This window comes from Aquarana catesbeiana, linkage group LG06 (assembly GCF_042186555.1).
Source record: "Aquarana catesbeiana isolate 2022-GZ linkage group LG06, ASM4218655v1, whole genome shotgun sequence".
Classification (NCBI taxonomy): Eukaryota; Metazoa; Chordata; class Amphibia; order Anura; family Ranidae; genus Aquarana; species Aquarana catesbeiana.
Window position 1 is genome coordinate 113985323 of NC_133329.1, and position 26985 is coordinate 114012307.

Below are 26985 nucleotides of genomic sequence, written 5' to 3' on the forward strand. Positions count from 1 at the left end.
AAGCTGGCCATAGACATGTGTTCCTGTATCCACACAAATTAGGTGGATTAAGGAATCCCTTCCTGCCTGTCCACCAGTACATTGCTCCCCCAGCTCAGTATGTTCCCCAGTATAATACCCCTCCCCCATATCAGTTTGTTCACAGGACAAATTCCCCCACCCAGGTAAGCTTGTCCCCTTCCTCAGTACAACCCCGCCCCCCAGGTCGGTCTGTCCACCAGTACAATACACCCCCAACCCCCCCCCCCCCCCAATTCAGTCTGTTTACATCCCCACAATCCTCTAAACGTTAGTCTGTGCCCACTACAATCCCCCCAGGTTATTCTGTGCCCGCTACACTTTCTCCCCCCAGGTTACTCTGTGCCCACTACACTTCCTCCCCCAGGTTATTCTGTGCTCACTACAATTCCTCCCCCCAGGTTATTATTTGCCCACTACAATACCCCCCAGGTTACTCTGTGCCCACTACAACCCCCCCCCCCGGTATTCTGTGCCCACTACAATTCCTCCCCCCAGGTTACTCTCCTCTACAGTTCCTTTCTCTGTAGGTTATTCTGTGCCGGGTGCTCACTACAATTCCCCCCTCCCCCCAGGTTACTCGGTGCCAACTACAATTCTTTCCACCCAAGGTTATTCTGTGCCCACTACAACCCCCCCCCCCCCAGGTTACTCTGTGCCCACTACCATCCCCTTCCCTGAGGGTTACTCTGTGCCCACTACAATTCGCCCCACCAGCAGTGTTAATTTTGTCGACTAAAACCGACTAAAACATTTTAGTCGACTAACTTAATACCATTTTAGTTGACTAAAATATGACTAAAACAATTGGGATGACTAAAATAAGACTAAAACTAAAATGGCATGTTAGTGAAAAGACTAAAATGGGACTAAAACTAAAATGCCATTTTAGTAAAAAGACTAAAACCAAATTGAAATTTGACGTCAAAATTAACACTGGTCTGTAGTACATGATTTTTCACTCCAGCAGTATATAATGAGTTTGGAAATTGTAGAGCAATGCTTAAATAATGCATTATATTTAACTACACTCATTCGATTTTAGATAACTTAAATTATTTTAATTGACTCAAATGTACTGGAGATTTTAGTCGACTAAAATGTCCTGGACATTTTAGTCGACTAAAATGTCATGGAGATTTAGCCGACTAAATATGACTAAAACTAAAACAATTGCAGAAGACTAAATTGGGACTTATGCCATGTACACACAACCGGTTTTGCCATCGGAATAAACTCTGAAGGTTTTTCCAATGGAATTCCGACGGAATTTCACTCAAGCTGTCTTGCATACATACGGTCACACCAAATTCTGACCGTCAAGAACACGGTGAAGTACAACACGTACGACGGATCAACACGTATGACGTCTTGTACTTGCTTCAGAGCCTGTGTCCTTTTTGGTACGTCGGAACAGCATACAGACGAGCGGTTTTCCCCATAGGAATTTGTTCCGTCAGAAAAATATAGAACATGTTCTCTATCTAAGTCCGTCTGAATTTTTGACGTAAAAAGTCCGATGGGGCATACACATGGTCGGAATATACAATGAAAAGCTCCCATCGGACTTTTTCTGTTGGAAATTCCGACCGTGTGTACGGGGCATTAAGCTAAAATGCCATTTTAGTCCTAAGACTAAAATTAAAGGCATTAAACTAAAATGCCATTTTAGTCCTAAGACTAAAATTAAATCTAAATATGCTGCCAAAATTAACACTGCCCACCAGGTTACTCTGTGCTCACTATAATTCCTCCCCCCAGGTTACTCTGTGCCCACTACAATTCCTCCCCCAGGTAATTCTATGCCCACTACAGTTCCTTCCTCTTTAGGTTATTGTGTGCCCACTACAATTCCTGCCTCTCCCCCAGGTTACTCGGTGCCCACTACAATTCCTTCCACCCAAGGTTATTCTGTGCCAACTACAATCCCCCCCCCCCAAAGTTACTCTGTGCCCACTACAATCCCCTCCCCCGAGGTTACTCTGTGCCCACTACAATTCCCCCCCCCCACCAGGTTACTCTGTGCTCACTACAATTCCTCCCCCCCCCCAGGTTACTCTGTTTCTAATACAATCCCCCCCCCACCCCACCCAGATTGCTCTGTGCCCACCACAGTCGCCCCCCACAGGTTACTCTGTGCCCACTACAATCCCCCCCCCCCAGGTCACTCTGTGTCCTCTACAATCCCTCCTCCACAGGTTACTCTGTTTCCACTACAGTTCCTCCCCTACCCAGATTACTCTGTGCCCATTACAACCCTCCCCCCGCCCCTCCACCCAGGTCACTCTTTGCCCACTACAATTTCACACACCCCCACCCCCCGGGTTAATCTGACAGACTCAATCTGTCACATCTGCACAATCCCCCACTCCCCCCCTCATATTTATAGAGTTCACATGTCACATCAGGCAGGTCGGAAAGGAATACTTCCTTTCTCCCGGGCTCACGCCTTGCCCCCTCCAGGGATGCTGAACCAGCCCCTACAGTTGCACACAGCTCCAGCCATAGGATCCGTGTTTGACTGCAACTCGTCACACACAGATCATCTTTGACAGGAGCTACAGAGCGGGCAGTGACTGCAGCACCCCAGACGTGTATCACCTATGTGCGTAGAGAGTGTGAGGGTGCAGTGGGCCCCAGCCTCCTTGGGGCACATGTGCATCACACACTTTGCACCCATGAATGATATGCCACTGCCCCAGCCCTGTTCTTTAGATACGCCTGCCATACATGTACCCCTTTAGAAAGACTTCAGACCTGGAGTAACTAGGGAACTTTTACTGACGTTTCTTGCAAGTACAAGGTTAACAGATCACAGTCTTTCACAGTCCATTGCAGACACAGTTCCATTCCATCCAGTTCTGGTTTCAGTACCCTGAATGGGTACCACAAAAGGATGGCCACGTGTTCCTACAGGATCAGCTACATATTGCAGCGCAGCTTGCTGTCAGTTCCCATGAGGAAGAAAGAGCGACCTTGAGGGACTCCCTCCCCTTGTATTTATGGGCCAGTACAAGGGGCAAGACCATGAACACCCTGAACACCCAGGCGTGAGCAGACTTAATCGCTTCCTAACTCCCTGGGCAGCCTGTTCACAGAACTCACTAGCACAGACTTTATTATAACACAGTGCAATATATTAACATGACATAGTGTGCACCCCAAAAGTAGGCACCTGCCCACATGTTAATGGCCAGAAGGTGCTTTTTAGGCTGTATCTCCAGTCTTATCTTTTCTCTACTTGAAAAAGTGTAGCTGGGGGAAGACATGCTACAAGTCCACCTTTAGTTCTAAACTATTTTCAATTACAATGTATACTATAGGTCCTGATCTTAGCACCTAAATCACATACAGTAAATCAAACCTGTCAGGGGATTGAAATCCTAAACCCAGCAACCTTCCACTGTGGAGTAGGCACCATCTGGAGTCTCATGTATGGTTCAATATCTTGGTACATGTGACCATGGAGTAACACATGACATTTCCCCTGTTCCTTTCCATGAGCGGCCAACCACCAATATAGGACGTGGAGGAATTACGAAACACTGTAGTAGGTCCATTACTGCTATTTATTGTAATTTATTATTTTTTTTACCTATTACATACAGTGCATTAACAGAGCTCTGACTGGTTACTAGTAGGGTTGCACCGATACCACTTTTTTTAAGACTGAGTATAATGTACCATACACACGATGAGATTATCGGATGAATGATTGTCCGTTTTTTATTGCATGCTAATCTCATGTAGCGCTGGTAGATTTTTAATCTACCGCTGATAGGTAAATCTTGTGGGTTACTTGTTAGGTGAAGTTAGATTTGCCTCTGTTCCAGCTTGGCTGAGTTGCGTGTAGTTCCACACTGTGCCGGTGGGTGTCGTTGTCACCATGGGCTGGTGTTGGAAAGGCAACGTGTTGAAGCTTATGAGTGCTCCTCTGTCCTGGAGACAACTCGGTGGAGGTGGTCCTCAGAGTTGCATTCTGGGAGAGGATATTTATGGGACAGACGCCATGTTTAGGGGTTCGTTTTCAGCCACCTGCTGGCCCTCCTGGCCGACAGGTATGCTTTAAGAGTACCACCTCCGTGCCAGAGGCCCAGGTCACTGTGGCATATGGGTGGGCCCAGAAGCCTGTCTGGGGCCTACCACAGCAACAGAGGAATGGTCCTGAGCTGTCTATCCTGAGTGAAGAAGCTGGACAACCGAGGAGATCCCAGGGGAGGACCCGTCATGGAAGGATCATGCAGAGTGCTGGTCTGGAGAGGGGCCTGGTGACTCAGTTGGAGGACGTATCCTGAAGTAATCTTACTGCATAGTACTGCCAGGTTGGCTTAAAGGTTCAAGTACTGTGTCTGACATTCATCGCAAACCAATATATCCTGTGGCAGAGGATCGTACGGGTTTTATTCCAAACAAGTCTGTGGCAGAGACTTTTGTTCTTGCTACGTGCTGGCTGCTAGGTTAGTGAGAGAAACCTATCCAGGCGGGCAAAGATTGAATACCACAAGGAGAGTGCATTCAATTACAAGTGTTAAATTCCAAAGAATGTTCTAAAGAATACTAAGGAAAGGTATTTGAGCTTCCCTGCAACTTTCCTTCTGCCTCTTTCCTGCTACTTCCTATATTACTTGTTCATTAAAGCACTGGAAAATATATTCAAGTGTTTGGTGTCTACATCGTCCAGAGGTAAACTCAACGGGACCCTAGACCCGGTGCCGGTGAAAGAGAGGTATCGAGAGTGAAGGTAACAGCCCGCTTTAAACCAGCAGCTCCACCGAGAGTTAGTGCTACATTCAGATCGAATCTGATGAGTTTACTAAAGTCACAAAAATTCCCGCACGACAGAAATAAAATTCGGAAGTGATGTCATGTGTTGTAATGCATTTGTATTGCATTTTCGAACGATAGCTGTACTGGTTAAACGAAAACCGTACGATCTGGCATCGTACGAAATTTTTTTTCGTGCCTATCCGAATAATATCGGATGAACTGTCCTGATTGGCTCTCGAAAGCTCTGTACGAACGATTCGATTATCGTACGATCTCTTCGAAAGCGGTATTTTCGGTACAATTTTCTGATCGTGTGTACGGGGCTTAAGTCCTAAAACTTTTTTTCAAGTACTCGCTGATACCGATTACCAATACCTTTTTTTTTAATGTCGTTTGACAGTGGCACTAATATGCAGCACTGATGGGCACTGATAGGTGGCACTGATGGGCACTGATTAGGCGTTGGCTGTGTCAGTAGGTTTTTTTTTTTACAATTTTATTTTTTACCATTTATATTTTTATATATTTTTGTTATTTTTTTAACAATGCTTTTTTTTTTGGGGGGGGGGGGGGGGGTGGACTGTGTCAGTGTTTATATTTTATTATTTTTACAATTTAACCTTTAAATATTTATTTTTTTACAATTCTTTTTCTTTTTCATCAGCCCTGTTGGGGAGACACATTAAGGCACAGATTCCCAAGTCCCTTTCTCAACAGCCTCAGCTGCACTGAAGATGAATGGACAGGAGACAGCGGCTTCTCTCCATTCATCACTGGAAGCATCATAAACACAGTTTACGATGTTTCAATTATGAATGGACAGAGTCAGTGATCACTGACTCTGTTTATTCAGAAAAGGAAGGAGCCGGCAAATTACATGTTTATCGGCTCTTTCCTCCGCTCTCCATCCTGACAGATCCGGGACGGGGGGGGGGGGAGTGGAGGAGGACACGGAGGACCCGGGGACCCAGATAGAGGGAGGAGGACACCAGAGAAAGGGAGGAGGACCCAGAGAGAGGGAGGAGGACACCAGAGAGAGGGAGGAGGACCCAGATAGAGGGAGGAGGACACCAGAGAAAGGGAGGAGGACCCAGAGAGAGGGAGGAGGACACCAGAGAGAGGGAGGAGGACACCAGAGAGAGGGAGGAGGACCCAAGGAGTCGGGGACCCAGAGAGAGAGAGGACGACACCGGAGAGAGGAGGACACAGGGGAGAATTGAGGGTGGTTGGTGCGAAGGTGGAGGCAATTAAAAGCACCAATCTCCCTGTATAGATTTCATTAAAGCACCTGACAGCCGCGGAGGGAGAGCAGGAGAAGCGGCTGTCAGAAAAGCCACACAGGGAGATTGGTGCTTTTAACTGCCCCCACCGCCACACCGATCACCTGTGTGGCTGCCAGACCCCCCTGCTGAGCTCGAGGACGCCTGTCCAATACAACAGGTATCAGATTAGACATCGGAGCATTTTCACGAGTACCGATACTCGTGCAAATGCTTGGTATCGACACCGATACTAGTATCGTTATCGGTGCATCTCTAGTTACTAGACTTTATATTTTGTCCCTGGGCCTGTACAACCTTACTAAATAAGCTCACATTTGGACATGCACACAGAGTTCACCACATTTTTGTTTATTCATCATAGTTTTCCCAAAAGATATCCCAGATAAGTCTGAGTAGAACTTTGTTGCTGAAATATGAAGTTCCTTTACTGAATTCTCTGGAGTAAAATTTATAGAAAATTGATGTCATGTTGTATTTATTTCAACCTGATAGCAACAGATGGAAAGAGATAAAACAAAAACAGGTGCAACTTCCTGCACATGACTATATATATGTCTTAAACTTCCTATTTACCTTCTTTACAGTTGGTGTATTTCTATCAGGTCTGGGAAATCTGTTCAACTGTGAGCTTTGACGAGGAGGACCCTTGTTCCTTTTATTTTCTGTTAGCTTCTATACAGTAATTGTTTGTGTTTTGTTACGTCCATTAACTCATACCCTCCAAAATCATAAAGAGAAAAATAGGTACACCTTGCCCAAGGCACCTACCTTGCCCCCTCCTCTTCCCCCCATTCCACCCTGTGAGTTACTTCACAGATTTCACTGAACAATGAATAGTGTTGTCACCTTTCCACCCACGCAAAGCAGAAAAATAACAGATCTACCCATCAGATCAAATAGTAATAAAAATATAATACAGGAGGGGGGAATCAGAAAAACTAAAAGTGCTGTGCTAATGTTAGTGACAAAATTCATCACATATGTAATTTTTTTATTATGCCCCGAAATCCTACTTTAACCACTTCAGCCCCAAAAGGATTTGCCCCCTTAATGACCAGAGCATTTTTTGCAATACGACACTGCATCTCTTTAACTGACAATTGCACGGTCGTGAATAGCTGTACCCAAACAAAATTGACGTCCTTTTTTCCCCACAAATAGAGCTTTCTTTTGGTGGTATTTGATCACCTCTGCGGTTTTTATTTTTTGCGCTATAAACAAAAAAAGACCAACAATTTGAAAAAAATATATATATTTTTTTACTTTCTGCTATAAAACATAACGCAAAAAATATATAAAAAAAACTAATTTAGTCATCAGTTTAGGCTGATATATATTCTTCTACATATTTTTGTTAAAAAAAATTGCAATAGGCGTAGATTAATTGGTTTGCGCAAAAGTTATCACGTCTACAAACTACGGGATAGATTTAGGGAATTTTTTTTTTATTGCTTTTACTGGTAATGGTGGCGATCTGTGATTTTTAGCGGGACTGCGACATTGCGGCAGACAAATATGACCCCAAATTACACTTTTGGGGGACCGGTGACATTATTACATTGATCAGTGCTATAAAAATGCACTGATCGAGGTAAAAATGACACTGTCAGGGAAGGGGTTAACACTAGGGGGCGATAAAGGGGTTAAGTGTGTTCCCTCAGTGTGTTCTAACTGTAGGGGGGGTGGGCTTACTGAAACATGACAGAGATTACTGTTCCCGATCACTGGGAACAGAAGATCCCTGTCATGTCACTAGGCAGAATGGGGAAATGCCTTGTTTATATTGGCAGTTCCCCCTTCTGCCTCTCCTCACCGCGATCACGGGCCACCGGCGGACATCGAGTGCGCCCCCCCTATGCTGCGTGAGCAGGTCGGCAAGTGGTTAATCTCACATACACACTTCATCTTTCTCTGCTGATATGTAAGGTGTCGCCAGTTGCTTTTTCACAGACGGGCACCAGCCTTCACATCCAGGTTCCAGGGTATCATGTCTAGCGTTACCCCCGTAGGAGCTAAATTAAAAATAAATCTTGTGAGCCACACTGGTCCTGTGCCCTACCTCCAGCTGCATGCGCTGATCACATTTCATATATTGTACAAAAGTATAATTGGAAAATATGCACTGCGCTTGAGTAACCCTAAAGAAATAGAATAAACAAAATCCAACTATGTGCGTGTAAATCAAACTGTACAGTAATAATTCTGTCCTATTATACATAAAGTGCAATATGCGAGATGAGTGTATGGAAATTAATATTAAACTAAACAGTAAAGTGCATAGATAAAACAAGTGCTTGTTGCTCCATAAAAGACATCTTGAGTACCCTAATAGAATTCAAAAAGTGCTTAGTGCTCCTTAAAAGGCATCTTGCCTGCCCTGATAAGTTATTGAAAAATAACAAGTGAAAAAAGTTCTATATAGCACTCCAAATCAGTGCGTGCAGGTGATGTCCAACTGTGATATCAAATTAGTGCGTGCAGGTGATGTCCAACTGTGATATCAATCATCATGCCGAAATATCCTGAGTTTTGCAAACCATGCTCCGATGCACTTCAGTGGCCCCCTTAAGCTAATGTGCTCACCTCAGAGCGTGTGACCCAGCTGCTACCCTGAGTCAAAACACATTTTGGAGCCACCCCTGGGCTCAGTATTGGTATCAGATATATTCCTCCAGCTAGAAACAATGTGGCTCCATCATAAGCGGAACTGTAGGCAGAGCAGGCTTGCTGGTATTTGTGGTGCACCGCTGCAGCGGTAGATAGAGCAGCAATGAGACTGGTGCCAGCAGGAACAGGTTAGGACAGCCAAGATGTAATGGTGGTGAGTCTGGTAACTAGACCAGCTGGGTCACATATGCATAGACCAAATCCAAATGGTACCAAAACATCAGCAAGGAAACAGCAGGGTCAGAACAAGTCGGGTCATTTGTGGTGTACACAGAGCAGGTACAAACCAGTTCATACGTGGTATACCCAAAGCAGATATAAGCCTTATAGGCTACCCCTTCCAATGCACCATGTACTGTATGCGCCCACGGAACCTACGGGAGTCAACAATGGATTGTACTTCATACTCCTCATGGTTCTCAACCTGTATAGGGTGAGGATGTGGCACTGAGGTGGTAAAGTGGTTGCAGACCAAAGGTTTCAACAAGGAGACATGAAACACATTTGAGATGCGCATACTAGGAGGAAGGTCCAAGGCGTAAGCCACTGGGTTAATCCTGCGAAGGATACAGAAAGGCCCAATAAACCGAGGTGCGAACTTCAAAGAAGGAACATGAAGTCGGAGGTTGCGAGACGTCAGCCAGACTCTGTCCCCAACCTGGTAAGAAGGCGCAGGCAGGCATCTGCGGTCAGCATGGAGTCTGTACCTATCGTTAGCATGTTGCAAAGCCTCCTGAACTTGTGCCCAAGTGGAATGAAGACTACGGAGATGCTCCTCTAACTGCGGAACAAACGAGTCAGGCATCATGGAAGGTTGGAAACCATAATTCGCCATAAACGAGGACAATCGGGAAGCAGAATTCAAGGCACTGTTGTGAGCAAACTCTGCCCAAGGTAATAGGTCTGACCAGTTGTAATGATGGTCAGAAATATAGCAACGTAGGAATTGCTCCACGGACTGATTGGCTCGTTCTGTGGCCCCATTAGACTCAGGTGATACGCAGCGGAGAAAGCAAGCTGAATTCCCAACTGTGCACAAAAGGCTCGCCAGAACTGGGAGACAAACTGACTACCCCTGTCCGAGACAATCACCTTGGGTAGCCCATGTAAGCGAAAGATCCCGAGCAAAAATGGAAGCCAGTGCCTTAGAAATGGGCAACTTCTTAAGTGGAATACAATGACACATCTTTGAGAACCAGTCAACCACCATAAGGATAACAGTGTTGCCTTGGGAGTTGGGTAACTCCACAATGAAATCCATAGACAGGTGGGTCCAGGGCCTTTCTCCATTGGGTATGGGTTGTAGGAGGCCCACTGGAAGGTGTCGTGGAGTCTTACTCTGACCACACACGGAACAGGCAGCTACGAAGACAGTTATATCAGCCCGTAGACTAGGCCACCAGAATTGTTGGGAAATGGCCCAAACGAGTTGATTCTTCCCAGGGTGGAGCAAAGCAGTATGGAGACTCTCTCGGACAAAGCAGTGGTCACAAGGTTTCTCAGGAGGAGCATGGACCTGAGCAGCAAGAATTTTGTCACCCAAAGGAGAAGTAAGACTGGTGCGAACCGTAGCCAGAATACGATCAGGAGGAATCACAGGAACCGGAACCGACTCCAACTTGGAAGTGGAGGAAAATTTTTGTGACAAGGCGTCATCCCTTACATTCTTAGTACTGGGTAAGAATGAGACAATGTAATTAAAACTTGAAAAAGAAAAGAGCCCATTGCGCCCTTCTGGGAGAGAGGCGCTTAGCCTCAGACAAGAATGTGAGATTCTTATGGTCAGTAAGATCGAGAACCGGATCAGTGGTACCTTCTCCATTCTTTCAGGGCTAAAATGCCAACAGCTCTCTGTCACCAATCTCGTAATTGCACTCTGCAGATGACAATTTCTTGGAAAAGTAGCCACACGGATGCATAGCGCTCTCAGAGATAGGACGTTGAGACAGAAGGGCGCCAACTCCAGTCTCAGAAGCATCAACTTCTAGGATAAAAGGCAATGTAGGATCAGGATGTGCTAACACAGGAGCAGAAACAAAGGCAGTCTGGAGACTCTCAAAGGCCTTAATGGACTCCGGAGACCAACTCTGTGGGTTACCATCCTTTCTGGTCATATCAGTCAGGGGCTTGACCAGAGACGAGAAGTTACGAATAAACTTCTGATAATAGTTGGCAAAGCCCAGGAAACACTGCAGGATGACCCAAGGCCAACTATTGGCCTTCCGGGACTTACGCAGCTGCAGTTTTTTACAGTTCTGATTGCAGGTCCATGCTGTAGTACTGTGGACTCTGCTGACTGGGTACTAGCCGGGTGAGCCGCTCATCCACTCTTGCAGATCAGGCAACCAGGTCAGCGCTGGAAACACTCAGCCATCTTGTAGCTCCACCCCCAAGCTTCCAGATGCCTGCAAAACTGATAAGCAGGTGCGTGGCTGTAACCCCTTGTTAGTGTACTGAAGTTTGCAGGCCTACTGATGTTTGCAGAACTTGTCCGGACATGCTGCTCAGCACTGACTGTGCCCGAGCAACTGGGATCAGGTGGCCGCTGACTTTCACGGTGGTTGCCGGTAGCAACAATAAAGTTTTTAGCCCATGTCTCACTGAAGGGAACACAATAAGAACAGTCCCACCCGCAGGCACCCGCTGGCTTAGCCCGATCACCCCGGGCAACAGTAGACATCTCTAGGCACACTTTACTGTATAAAGCAGGAGTTTGAAGCATAAATTCATAATGTCCAGCATTAGCAGATCGCTGGATAAATTTGTAATTCATGGGCGCTAATAATTTCATATACAGTGTGGCAAAAAGGTATTTAGTCAGCCACCAATTGTGCAAGTTCTCCCACTTAAAAAGATGAGAGAGGCTTGTAATTGTCATCATAGGTATACCTCAACTATGAGAGACAAAATGTGGAAACAAATCCAGACAATCACATTGTCTAATTTTTTAAAGAATTTATTTGCAAATTATGGTGAAAAATAAGTATTTGGTCAATATCAAAAGTTCATCTCAATACTTTGTTAAATATCCTTTGTTGGCAATGACAGAGGTCAAACGTTTTCTGTAAGTCTTTACAAGGTTGTCACACACTGTTGCTGGTATTTTGGCCCATTCCTCCATGCAGATCTCCTCTGGAGCAGTGATGTTTTGGAGCTGTGCAACACGGACTTTCAACTCCCTCCAAAGGTTTTCTATGGGGTTGAGATCTGGAGACTGGCTAGGCCACTCCAGGACCTTGAAATGCTTCTTACGATCCACTCCTTCATTGCCCGGGCTGTGTGTTTTGGATCATTGTCATGCTGAAAGATCCAGCCACGTTTCATCTTCAATGTCCTTGCTGATGGGAGGAGGTTTGCACTCAAAATCTCACAATACATGGCCCCATTCATTCTTTCATGTACATGGATCAGTTGTCCTGTTCCCTTTGCAGAGAAACTGCCCCAAAGCATGATGTTGCCACCCCCCTGCTTCACAGTAGGTATGGTGTTCTTCGGTTGAAACTCAGCATTCTCTCTCCTCCAAACACGACGAGTTGTGTTTCTGCCAAACAGTTCTACTTTGGCTTCATCTGACCATATGACATTCTCCCAATCCTCTTCTGGATCATCCAAATGCTCTCTAGCAAACCTCAGATGGGCCCGGACATGTACTGGCTTAAGCAGGGGGACACGTCTGGCACTGCAGGATCTGAGTCCCTGGCGGCATAGTGTGGTACTGATGGTAGCCTTTGTTACCTTGGTCCCAGCTCTCTGCAGGTCATTCACTAGGTCCCCCCGTGTGGTTCTGGGATTTTTGCTCACCGTTCTTGTGATCATTTTGACCCCACGGGGTGAGATCTTGAGTGGAGCCCCAGATCGAGGGAGATTATCAGTGGTCTTGTTTGTCTTCCATTTTCTAATTATTTCTCCATCAGTTGATTTCTTCACACCAAGCTGCTTGCCTATTGCAGATTCAGTCTTCCCAGCCTGGTGCAGGTCTACAACTTTGTTTCTGGTGTCCTTCAACAGCTCTTTGGCCTTCACCATAGTGGAGTTTGGAGTGTGACTGTTTGAGGTTGTGGACAGGTGTCTTTTATACTGATAAAAAGTTCAAACAGGTGCCATTAATACAGGTAATAGGAAGAAAATACAGGTCTATGAGAGCCAGAAATCTGGCTTGTTTGTAGGTGACCAAATACTTATTTTCCACCATAATTTGCAAATAAATTCTTTCGAAAATCAGACAATGTGATTGTCTGGATTTGTTTCCACATTTTGTCTCTTATAGTTGAGTTATACCTATGATGACAATTACAGGCCTCTCTCATCTTTTTAAGTGGGAGAACTTGCACATTTGACTGACTAAATACTTTTTTGCCCCACTGTATATACACACAATAATAACCAATTTATATATGTACACAAATAATGCAAGCCAAAATGTACTCCTTGTGATGGGAGAAATAAATTTTGCAAAAATAATCTAATAGACAGATAGATCATGAGTAAGCGGCTTGACGGCATCCAAAAAGTTTGACTCGTTTTGTGGATTCACTCAACTTCATCAGTTATTATTGCCTATGTATACTCTATAGACCCACTGTGCTCTCTCATTGATTGAGTCATGATGGAGCACAATTGGCTCAGATTATAATTATGTGTATATATGGATTACAGTTGGCTTTTAATGTATAGTATGTACCTATCATTAACGATATATGTATTCAGCGTAGTGTGTTATACTATATATTTTTTTCATTTACAGAAAGAAAACATCCGAATATGTCATTTTATCTAGTTGTCTGTCATTCTCCTCATTTAAAGTCCCAAACCCCTTCTCCTATTTACAATTATAGAGACTATGCTACACAGCACGAAGAGTCCATGTTTGTGCAGCTTTCATATGTTTGTGCAGCTTTCATTATTCTGCAGTGTATGCATGTTTTTTCCATCCTGAACCGGTTTTGTATTACTGATTTTATTTGTCACCTGTTTAGTAAAATGCAAATTAAAGTTCGTCTGATCATTTGGCCCATTACCCATTATGTTAAAAGTTCATGCACTTAATATTTCTTTTACATTGTAATTGTTACATTGTAATTTGATAAAGTACCCATACTTGTTCACTTGCTGCTTGCTATAGTGAGAAGTGAAGGCTTTGCTCTGCTGAATCCTTTACTAAACTTCCACTTGCTGGGAGTTTGTCTGCTCTGTGATTTCATTAGCAATGTCCCCACATCTGATGACCTGCCAGTTCCCTGTCTGTTATCATTTGCTTTTGGCGTGCCCTGACTTCACATTCACGCACTCTGATTGCAAGCATGACCTTTGTGGAATCATTCAGTCACAGAGTGCTCTGACATCTGTGAGTCTGCCTGTGTCAGCTTGTCACTGCTGCTTGTCACTTCCCAGGACGGTGACCTGCCATATTTGTCTATACGTCTAGCATCGAAGGTTCGATGATTCAGTAAGGTACAAGCATGTTAATTAACTCATTAGGAATTAAAATATGCCTTGGAGGAAAAAAAAGGTCCTGCAGCTGGACTGATAATTCTCAGTTACTTTATTTTATGAAATCAGAAGGAAATAATAAAGGTTAAAATAATATTATATATATATATATATATATATATATATATATATATATATATATATATATATATTATCTCACAAAAGTGAGTACACCCCTCACATTTTTGGAAATATTTTATTATATCTTTTCATGTGACAACACTGAATAAATTACGCTTCGCTTCAATATAAAGTAGTGAGTGTACAGCTTGTATAACAGTGTACATTTGCTGTCTCCTCAAAATAACTCAACACACAGCCATTCATGTCTAAACTGCTGGCAACAAAATTAGTACACCCCTAAGTGAAAAATGTCCAAATCGGGCCCAATTAGCCATTTTCCCTCCCCGGTGTCATGTGACTCATTCGTGTTACAAGGTCTTAGGTGTGAATGGGGAGCAGGTGTGTTAAATTTGGTGTTATTGCTCTCACTCCCTCATACTGGTCACTGGAAGTTCAACATGGCACCTCATGGCAAAGAACTATCTGAGGATCTGAAAAAAGAAACTGAGCTGCAGCATGGTGGCAAGGACCATACAGCGGTTTAACAGGACATGTTCAACTCTGAACAGGCCTCGCCATGGCCAACCAAAGAAGTTGATTGCACATGCTCAGCGTCATATCTAAAGGTTGTCTTTGGGAAATAGACGTATGAGTGCTGCCAGCATTGCTGCAGAGGTTGAAGGGGTGGAGGGTCAGCCTGTCAGTGTTCAGACCATACGCCGCACTCTGCATCAATTTGGTCTGCATGGCTGTCGTCCCAGAAGGAAGCCTCTTCTAAAGGCAATGGACAAGGAAGCCCGCAAACAGTTTGCTGAAGACAAGCAGACTAAGGACATGGATTACTGGAACCATGTCCTGTGGTCTGATGAGACCAAGATACACTTATTTGGTTCAGATTGTGTTAAGTGTATATGGCGGCACCCAGATGAGGAGTACAAAGACAAGTGTGTCTTGCCTACAGTCAAGCATGGTGGTGGGAGTGTCATGGTCTGGGGCTGCATGAGTGCTGCCGTCACTGGGGAGCTACAGTTCATTGAGGGAACCATGAATGCCAACATGTACTGTGACATACTGAAGCAGAGCATGATCCCCCTCCCTTCGGAGACTGGGCTGCAGGGCAGTATTCCACCATGATAATGACCCCAAACACACCTCCAAGATGACCACTGCCTTGCTAAAGAAGCTGAGGATAAAAGTGATGGAACGGCCAAGCATGTTTCTAGACCTAAACCCACTGAGCATCTGTGGGGCATCCTCAAATGGAAGGTGGAGAAGCGCAAGGTCTCTAACCTCCACCAGCTTTGTGATGTCATCATGGAGGAGTGGAAGAGGACTCCAGTGGCAACCTGTGAAGCTCTGGTGAACTCCATGCCCAAGAGGGTTAAAGCAGTGCTTGAAAATAATGGTGGCCATAAAAAATATTGACACTTTGGGCCACTTTGGGCCCAATTTGGACATTTTCACTTAGGGGTGTACTCACTTTTGTTGCCAGCGGTGTAGACATTACTAGACATGTGCATACTGAAATATTTCGTTTCGCAATTTCGTTTTCGTCCGAAAAATAAATTTATTTAGTTACTCCCGAAATTCGCTTTTATGTATTTCGTTTTTCATTAAAAATCGCATTTGTCCGAAAATCCAAATTTATTAAGGTCGAATCTGTCATTGAAGGCTTATGGTGTCTGTCGAATGTTCAAAGATTTTACGGAGCAGTTAAACTGTACGACGCCGTATAGTTTACCTGCTCTGTCGAATCTTCTTAGAACTTTCAACAGACACCATAAGCCAAAGTACGTGTGTACTTAGTTCTAGCTATTTTACTGCTCCTCCTCTTTGGTTACAATCAGCCAATAACATTCATCATCATCATTATTTTTATTTTACTTCCCCCACCCAATTCCAGCAGCGATCTTTTCTCCCCTATGTCGAATCTTTTCTCTCTATGTCGTATCTTTTCTTTCTATGTAGAATAATCTTAGACTAATAGAGTTAAGGTTAGACACATTCGACCACAGGTTTGATGGACACAGATTGTTATTGTCAGCATCATGTCGAATCTCCTATCTATATCCAACTGTTGTCACAACGAAAACTAAAATAAAGCATTTGTTTATGTTGGATCTTTCGTTTTTCGGATGCTGCACTTTCGTTATCGTTTGTTAAAACGATAACGAAAACACCTGAAATTCGGACGAAAACGAATGCACATGTCTATTAATGGCTGTGTGTGTTACATTGTAGCAAAGTGTCATTTCTTCAGTGTTGTCACATGAAAAGATATAATAAAATATTTTACAAAAATGTGAGCGGGGTACTCACCTTTGTGAGATACTGTATATATATATATATATATATATATATATATATATATATATATAGTGCTTTCCAGGCTCCTAGTAATGAAAATAATAATTGCATATTTTTTACCTGCAAAAAAGATGTACTTTTATTATTATTATTTTTTAAAGGTGAACATATTCTTTAAGCCATGGATGGGGCTGTGACGCAAAACAATAAGGTAAAGTAAGATGGTGTCATGCTTTTCATGCTAGGGCAGAAGAGATAGTCCCAGAGCTAAGACAGGAAGAGATAGATAAATGGCCTACACTAATGGGTGATAAGGGGAACCTGTAAACACAGGGTTAAATGGTTATAATAGAGTTTGTGATCACATAGCTGATTAGATGGAAGTGGGCTGATTGAGAAGTGGACAAATTGTGGTTTGTGGGGTGGAGTGGGGAAAGTTCAGTTGTAGATCAGCAAACATCGAGAGCACTTTCCTCCAACCTGCCCTACACTAAATCAACCCCTAATGCCGCGTACACACGAGCGGACTTTATGGCAGACTTTGCTCGGCAGACTTTTCAACGTACTTTACGACGGACTTTCTGAATGAACGGACTTGCCTACACACAGTCCACCAAAGTCTGTCGAATTCATACGTGATGACGTACGACCGGACTAAAACAAGGAAGTTCATAGCCAGTAGCCAATAGCTGCCCTAGCATGGCTTTTTGTCCGTCGAACTAGCATACAGACGAGCGGACTTTTCGACCGGACTCAATTTCGACGGATTAATTTAAAACATGTTTCAAATCTAAGTCCGTCCAACTTTTGAGAAAACAAATTCCGCTGGAGCCCACACACGATCGAATTGTCTGACGAAATCCAGTCCGCCGGGCAAAGTCTGCCGTAAAGTCCGCTTGTGTGTACGCGGCATTAGTCTTCCCTAAGCAGGTTCTGAAAAGTGATCCACGGTAAATTAATTTTCAGATCATAGTTTAGAGACAGTTTACAGGTGAACAGAAGGTGATACTGCCACTGCTGAACATCTGTTTTTTTTTAATCCCAAGGGATATTTTACATTGAAGTACAACACTACAACTGCAGGAGCAATGCCTGCCAAAGTCGACTTGCTGAATTGAAACTAGAGCACCACAAAGTGACACATACGCACTAATCTGAACTGCCCTATGTGGCCGTAAGGTTAATAACAGACTACTGCAATGCAAATGCCTGTTTTTTACTGTGGTTTTCTGCCCATGTGAACTTAAGCCGGCCATAAATGGATCAAATCTTGACCCGTGCAGCAGGAACCGGTCGAGATTCGATCCATCTATGGACAGGCTGATTGTATTCAAGTCCATCCATTGATTGAATTGGGTACAACCACCATGTCAGATTTTTAGCATGAGATTATTACCACTGGATATAGCCGCTAGCAGTAATCATTGTGCTCTCCTGGCAGGAATGGGTGGTTGCAGGAAAGAAATTTGCATAATCTATGGCTTGCCTTTGTCTTACAGTACTAATGTGGCTGCACATACACGATCCAATGTTTTAGACGGGCAGTGACCATTTCAAATTCTCCAAATACTTTTTTCAGTATAACTGCTAAACTGGACAATTTCCAGCAATAAAGTATTAATAATTCAAGTTGTACAATAAGAAGCGCATTACTTTGATCTAGCTTTTCCTTCCAGTATAAATTTGACACAAAGCCAGTATGCACTATAACATGTGGTAGCATCATTTTCCAGCTTTAGCACTGAATCTTACGATAATTGGCTCTAAAATGCTTCCCATTCTTTAATAACAGACAGTTTTCTCCTTTTGAATGATGTCATTTTATTGTGCCACATTTATAGTGTGAATAAAGGCACAACTCACCTCATGCACACACACACAGTACTATTTCCCATTACTTACTGAAGACACTAGGCAGAACAGAAGATAGAGCAAAAAATGAGAACAGGTTGGAAGCTGGACGGTCATTATTAAAGCTACATTCTACTTTTCTTTTAAGTGGCTCTGTCATTATTTCAAAAAGGTAAAAGGAAGCTGAGCCTGCAAAGCAAAGCATTAATACTCACTCCTCCTGTTGCCTGGGTCACTGAACCCCACTGTCTTTAGCAAATGAGCTTGCTATAAAATCTTTAACATCCAGCAGACTTCTGGGTGTGTTGGTTGCCTGGTCCAGAGGGGGAACTAACTCCATAGATGTCATATCGGCACTATGGGGCCTGGAGCAGAGGGGGGTCTGGTTGGGACCACCATGAAAGTGAGCTATCACTTGGGCTCATTTCACTACTCACTGTTCTGTTATCTGCATGAAACATGGTTGCCAGGCCGGGCATGGGGCATAATCTCTCACCACCTGCTCCCTCCTCCTCCCTAAATCCGTCCCCCATGCCACATAGTTGACAGTTCTTGTTCCCTTCCTTCCTGTACAGCTTCATTTGTCTCCACCCCAAGAACCACCAACAGCTAAATGTACTCTTTGGCAGGAGTGGGATTTCTGACTTATCTCTTCAGGTGAGATGTGCACAGAGGTGGAATGGGGGTGCATAAAAGGAAGAGGTTGCAATGGTGGAAGGGGGTGCAGAAGTAGAAAAGGGTGCAATGGTGCAAGGTGGGGAGTATAGGTGAAAGAGGTTGCAATGGTGGAAGAGGATGCAGTGGCAAAAATTGGTGCAGGCATGAAAGGACTTGCAGTGGTGGAACAGATGTGCAGATGAAAGGGGTTGCAATGGTGGAAGGGGATGCAGAAGTGAAAGGGGGTGCAGAGGTGGAAAAGATTGAAGTGGCGAAATGGGTTGTAGGGATGGGAGGGTTTACCGTTGTCAAAGGGGTTGCAGTGATTAAAGGAATTGGAAGAAAGATGCAGTGGATGCAGATGTGGTGCTGATGAAGAGGGGTGGGGGTGAGGGGGACAGAATTGAACAGTGGTGTGTTAGATGTGCAGAGGTTTTCAGTGGTGGTCAAGGGGGTGCAGTGGTGAATAGTGGATAAAGTGTGCAGGGGTTGATCGGTGGACAAGGGGGTGCAGAGATAAGCAGTGAATAATGCTGGAAGAACAACAACATGTAATTGTAATGTAAAGTCGCTTATATAAACTGACATATATATATATACATACATACATGACTGCTGAGGTGCAATAGACCCAGGTCCATACCATACCATATTCCAGCCAACTCTTAATCTTACCCCTTCGTCCCATCCAATAAAGACCGCTTACCACAATTAATGTTGGAAAGGGCAAGGCCACAGCTTTATTAACTTGAACACTTTATTACCTTGAACATATAACATTAAATATTCCATAGTGCCAGACACAGTAGCACTGTGAGCACTCAATTCCAAATGGTGAAGGGAGATAACTGAGGGGCCTGTCCTTACCATAAGTGCCGGACCGGCCGTCTATCTCCCAATTAACATGAAGGGCGTACCTATTAAGCCATGTTTTGCTGGCAAGGTCACCAAAAACCGCCAACCGCCCGTCAGTAAGCTACTGACGGGCGCCCCACCGCAGCCAACGCTTGTTCAACGCCCCTCTGGAGACCCAGATTAAAAATGTCCAACCCGATGTCATTGAGATGAACTCCATCCCTTCGCAACAAATCGGTATTGTCACCTTCAAGGTCTTTGTGGTGGACCACGATACCCCCGATCTAACGCACAAACTTAGCCACTTGAGCATTGACTTTCCAACGAAAGTGTTCCAGATGGGGGCCAGGGACATCTCGCGCCCATACAGAGCGAGGCACAATTTCCGACCAAACAAAGGTCAAGTTGGTAAATAAAGCATAACATTGGGCAATGTCATTTTTAACGGCTGAGATGATGTCCACAGATTGCGTATAGCCAGCATCATTCCCACCAGCATGTAAAACCAGGATGATGGGACCAGAAACGTGGGCACGAAGTCGCTGACATTCCGGAAGGACCTGAGGCCAACGCAAACCACGTAACCTGATCCAGCGGACTCTTGCCACATTGTATGAGAAGCCCAAGTTTCTGCCATAGGTGCGGATCTCTGCACGGCGAGCGGCCCAGTATATGAAAGAGTCACCGAGTATCCAAATCTGAGCCGGGAAGGAGCCTGTAAATTAACACAGCAGATGTGGACGAACATACAAAGAGAAACGAGATGACTCCCATCTACCTAGACGCTGAAGTTTCGTATCGGAGAACCCCAAACCTGAAGCGGCGGTAGCAGCACCAATGCGAAACGAATGGGTGGAAAAATCCTGCGCAGGAAGTCCTAGAGCCTCCAAGCAACGGCGAAAAACACGTAAAAATTGGAAACGACTCAGGGAAGATGAATTGGCATGCACAAAAAACGTGTGAGACGGGGGTCGCGCGGCCACAAATGGGAGGGCCAGGGACACCGGGCAAAATGGGCCACCGCAATGATGCAGGACTACTCGGCGGCCCCGACCAAAGCAATCAGTCTTGGATGTACGCAGAAAAACCGTCACGCTGCGATCCGGGGCCCTCGGTCTTGTCAGCGGACAGTGGAACGGCGAAAAGCCGGCACGTCTCCTGGAAAACAGAGAGTAGGCGTTTACACTGCCCACTGCCCGCTGGACCCACGAAGAGAAAATCATCGAGATAATGCAACAGGGACTGAGTACCAGCCTCCTGGGCGCCCACCCACTCAAGGAAGCTGCTAAATAATTCAAAGAAATAACACGAGATGACACAACCCATAGGAAAGCACATGTCGAAAAAATAGCTGCCTTGGAAAGAGCAACCCAGGAGATGGAAACAGTCTGGGTGGACTGGGAGGAGGCGAAACGCGGACTCAATGCCCTGCTGTCCTAACCAGCTGAAGCGCCCTGTCAAATGACGCATAGTGCACTCTGGATTCCTCCCTGTCGATGCCGTCGTTAACCGAGGAGCCAGAAGGGTAGGATAGATGATGAATCAGGCGGAATTTTCCCTCCGCCTTCTTAGGGACCACACCGAGGGGGGATACCCTCAGGTTGTGGAAAGGGGGGAGGTCAAAGGGGCCTGCCATGCACCCCAGATCCAATTCCTTCTGAAGCTTCTCGGCCACGACGGACTCGAATTCCACTGCTGATTTTAAATTTTGAGACATGGTCGGGGCGTCTGACGGGGAAAAGGGGATCCAGAAACCACGGTCAAAGCCATCCCGCAAAATCAGGGCCTCTTTATGAAAGGGGTAACGGTCGAGCCAGGGAAGCATCTCTAAGATGTTCACCGGCATCCTCCGGTTTAGGAAGGTCAGTCTTGGCTCCGGGTCTGGGAAGCGGTTGCTTGCCTTTCCGGAAACACCGACTGGTGGGGTGTGCCCCACCACAGCTGGAGCACTCGTGCTTGAAACGACAAGCGGAGTACCACTTACAGTGGCTTTCTTTGAACAACCAGCAAATGCACATAAGCAGCAACCACAGGCTACCGTCCTGACAATCAAAACGAAACTCCCGCCGTGCCGCCATTTTTTGGCGAAATTGAGTGTCATAATGGAACCAACACTGGCCCCCATAAACCTTGTATGCACCCCAAATAAGATCTAAATAGCAAAACAACTAAGTTGCCAACTCCGGGAACCGCTCACTGAGCACTCCCGGGTAGGCGCAAAACCCCTGCAGCCAGTTCCCAAAAGTCCTAGGAAGCTGTTTTGGTTTGTCACCCTGAGCCGAGATGTCAACCCGATGGGATTTGTCGATAGTCTCCCTATCCGGCGGGACGAGGGCGAGAAAATCGACGAATTCACATCGCCATATCTTTTCCTTTGTTTCCTCCGTCAGGTGGGTGCCAGTAGGCGCCACCGCCCACAAAGCACCTCCGTAAGGGGGGTGGGGCTGGGCGACAAGCCCAAAACTCCCATACTGGAAAGAACTGACTTTACAACCTACGCTATGCGGTCCCCGATACGGAAGCATCAGCTGACCTACCCCAAATTAACTCGCAGTCATACTCACTTAATCGCGGAACCGGTGATGGACGACCAGCATCCGGGCCTGGCGGCGGATCCGATTCCGGAACTAATCTGGAAGGCTGGAGACGGAGGTGGCCAGCACTCTGAAGGCCCGCGAGGCCACATTCTGCTGGGCTGTCACGATCCAAGGAAGGGTCCAGGGGCGGGGTCCAACCAAAGACCCGGAAGATTCGAACTGGCCAAGGACGGAAGCTGAGCAACGGCAGGAACACCTACCGGCTCCTGCTGGCTGACCCGGGGCGGGAGCTGCCGCCAGCCCGGGTCTTGAGCCGAGATCTCCCGCCCTGTCGGGCGCGGGGAGACGAGGTCGGGTAACCGTGACTGGCATCCCATCTGGACCGCCGACCTGGACAGACCCGTAGGGGAGCATCTGACGCAACGACTGGGTTGAGGTTAAAGACGCCCGACCGTCCTCCACCCTGCAGGGCGCGGGAGGATTCCGATGGGCACGGAGTGTCGGAGGAGGAGGGGTCAAAAACCCATTGCTCGCCCTGCCGGGCGCAGAGGTACCATATCCCATCCTGGACCCGGCAACTGAAAAAGCTGAGGGGGGAACCGATCCCCCACCCATGCAGGTGCGGGGGGAGTTCTTGCCAATAAATTCTGCGCACGGGGCGGCCTGATGTCCGACGATGCCCCCACCCTAGCGGGTGCAGGGGGGTATCGCGTGGAGATGCCGTCATTGGCAACTCTCCCCGCCACACTGCGACCCCCTGCTCTGCAGGGGGCTGTGATGTGCTGACTAAAATCTGCAGCATCGCACAGCTGTGCAGAAAAATTCAAATCTCAAGCCCAGCTTGGCGCAGGGAGCATATCTACCACTAGAGGGAGCCGATCCGACTCCGAAACCCCGGCAGAACCTCCATCCAGGGGGCCAGGACTGTCGGCGGCGGAGGAAGCAGCGGGGCCGGGTGATCGAAGCCGTCCTCTACGCCCCGTCGTCCCAGAAGATCTCCAGGCAGAGGAACGTAAGGACCGATCGACCGGAACCCCCCCGCCATCCGCTGGGGAGGGCACAGGTACGATCGTAGTCACATCAGGCTGAGAGCAACCGGGGAGCGCTATGGCTCCAGCCCGGCCATGCTCCACTACACAGACAGGGGAGAGGGGCGAGCGGGTGCCGGAGCGGGGACTGCGCGAACGGGGGCAGCGCAAGGAGGCCCGAGTAGCGGTCTTGCTGTGCGAGGGGGACAGACGGCGAGCGGGGGGCCGGCGAGAACGGGAAGAGGCGGCACGATTCCCCGCCGGGGAAGCACGGGCACCATGAGCCACGGGGGGGAGGGGGAGAGCAATACGAGGCCCTAGAGGGACTGGGACTCAGGCAGGAAGGCGGGTGAGCCCGCCTTCTAGCCCCGTGGGGGGTAGCCTGAGGGGGATCAGAAGGGTGGGAAGGAGAAGGCTCCTCAGGGGGCAGGAGGGCGAAAAGCCATTCAGCCTGACCCTGCAGAGCCAGCTCACGGACCCTGGCCAGAAGGAGCTTGGTGTCCATGGTTGGAAGGGGCAGGTCCAGCTCTTACCAATCTTCTTCACGAAAAGGCCCAGAATCCCCTGGGGCATCACCCTAGTGAGCTCAGGCTCAACCCCATCCCGTCCCCCCCACCAATCCGCAGTGACCCCATAGTCACCATACTCCGCCCTGGTTATGCCCCCATCAGTCAGGGCTCTCTTTCCCCAGGGGTTCAAGAAGCCTGCATTATACCTTTCTACCCAGGTAGGTGGCACTGCAGTTTTATAGTGTGTTATTTTATGGTAAAATAATAATAACTAGCTTCCAAGCGCATGAATCAATAACCTGCTAATACATAAGTGAGTGCTGTGGCGCAAGAACTTCTTGTTTTCAGCATAGCACAATGCATGTTATTTTGCTGCACAAAAACACATATCCAATGGTAGGCGTGTCGCATTGTTGACTTTGTATAGTAACGTAGTGCAGCACTGGGGTGTGAATGGGTCCTATAACATTGCCTCCCTGTTGCTCATATTTTTGCTGAATGCATTTTTTCTCACCTCGTCTTTCAGGACAGCACCTGGAGAGAGTGCAGCTCCACCCACTTCCCAGGAAACACTGCAGTCATTTCTTTAAAGCCTGGACACTTCCACCATTGCCTCAGTTGTAGTGTTTCCTCCAGCCATGGTGGAACCGCTGCAGGGGACCAGGGGTGTGATGCACTCTCTCCAGGTAGAGAAGGGCATACCTGGTGTTGCTTTCTTCTTCTGCTGGCCAGTCCAACACCCCCCTCCTGACGGGTGGGGGGTGTTCCGGTGTCTTTCCTCTTTTCGAGCCCGGTAAGGGTAGAGGCTGGTGGAGGGTCCCGTGCTGATAGACCGGGGGCGCAGGCGGAGTGCAGGGACTACACCAGGCAGGAGGGGGAGGCGGCCTCAGTGGTGCAAATTCCGGTCCTCGCAGCAAAGAAAGGACCGTGAAAATTAAAAAAAAAGCTGCTGGATGTCTGCTGGAACCCTGGGAGAGATAGAGCCAGAGGAACCAGTGGTGGTGGTGGGAGAAGGAGCCACAAGCACCAGCCAGACCCAGGTAGGAGAGGCAGAGACCTCTGTTAGTTAGACCTGGGCTATGTTTGTTTCTTCCCTGTCTTCCTCCCCTAAAGGGGGGGGTGGAGAGCCTGCATCACACTGCTCAGGTGACGTCTATGGGGAAATGTGATTTACAGCAGTGATGTTATGGGGTATATTTTGTATCACTGACTGTTTATTTATGGGTCTGCTGGGGAGAAGATCCAATCTGCACTGTTTATTTATGGTATATTTCCGCTTGGTGTTTTTTTCAGACAAAGGTTAAAGAAAAGACAAAGCAGGTTTCCCCTCCCCCCAAGAAACGATGTGTCTCATGTAAGCCTTCCCTTAGGGATTCTTGGACCAAACCTTTGTGCAGGTCCTGCATAGCAGAATTGGTCAGAAAGGAAACTTCTACTAAAGCGCCCTCCGCCCAACCTAGTGAGATGCTCACTTCATTCCAGAAGGAGTTGGAGGACACTTTCCAGTCCTTCCGCTCCTATCTGGATAAACCTCTGGTGGCACAATCAACAGATGGTTCTCCACCCAGCCCTCACATGTCCTCTGCTACTCGGAGAGTGGTTAGTGAGTCAGAGGAGGAGGAGGAGAGAAGCATGTCTTCAGGGTCAGACAAGGGAGAAGGCGAAGAAAAGGAGGAGTTTTCTTCCTCCCGTTATAGGTTGTCCTTGGAAGAGGTAGATGACCCATTAAAGACCATACATACAACCCTCAACATCACGGAGGAAAAGACCCAATTGTCCTTACATGACAAAATGCATCAGGGTATGGATGAGGTCAAACATTGAGTGTTCCCGGTGCACAAAGTGTTAACGGAGACTATAAAAAGGGAGTAGAAAGAACCAGAGAGGGCCCCCTTTTTTCCAGGTCTCAAGCCATTTTTCTTTTGATGAAGATAGTGCACAAGTTTGGAATAAGAGACCTAAGCTTGATGCAGCTTTCTCACAGGTATCATGGAACACAGATTTAGCTTTCGAGGACATGGGGGTCTTAAAGGACACTATGGGCAAGAGGGCTGATTGTTAAAAAGGCTTGGCATTCTATAATAGACAACGGTAGTAGCCAGGAACTTGGAACACTGGTTAGAGCAGCTAAAGGTCCATATTGAGACAGGGACCTCGCATAAAGATCTGCTGGAGTCTCTGCCAGTCCTACAGAAGACAGTCGGAGAAAAGGCAGATGCCTCAGCGGAGTCAGTGAGGATGACCGCAAGATCTTTGGCTTTGATTAAATCAGCAAGAAGAGCTTTGTGGGTGAAGACCTGGTCAGGCAATTCAGACTCTAAGTCAAAGCTGTGTGGCCCACCTTTTGAGGGGGATCTGGTGTTTGGTCCAGACCTTGATGCTGTTCTGGACAGAACAGCTGATAAGAAAAGAGTTTTTCCAGCTTAAAAAAAAAAAGTTGCACCGCAACCTAAGATAAATTTTCATTTTTTTTTTCACCAGACCCAGAACTCAAAGGAAACAGGACAGAAGAGACCGTGGCGGTCCCAGAAGGGTCGAGGGAGGACTGGGATGTTTCGTCCCCCCAGCCAACCCACAAAGACCCAGCGAAGGTCTCTCGACTGTGGGAGGTGGACTGTCTTTTCTCCCACAGTGGGAGGGGGCGACATCCAGTGCGGAGGGATACGCACTGGAGTTCTCTAAAAAAAACACCATCTCGAGTTTATGTAACGCAGCTCCCCAAAGATCAAGAAAAATCTTTAGCGATGACATCACTCTTGCAGGAATTTATTCAGCAGAAAGTAATCACCCCAGTGCCCTGGGAAGAGGAAGGACTAGGGTGTTATTCACATGTTTTTCTAGTAAAGAAGCCATCTGGGAAAGTTCAGGTTAATTCTGAACTTAAAGATCTTAAACAAGTCAATTCAATACAAAAAATTTTGTATGGACACAATTTATTCAGTGAGGAATCTTC

At 46.6% G+C, this 26985-nt stretch overlaps 1 pseudogene; it reads left to right on the forward strand.

Annotated features, from left to right (window-relative positions):
* The window catches only part of LOC141148039 (uncharacterized), a 51070-nt pseudogene extending 24611 nt beyond the window's left edge, over positions 1–26459 (forward strand).
* Positions 26460–26985: the final 526 nt, after the last annotated feature.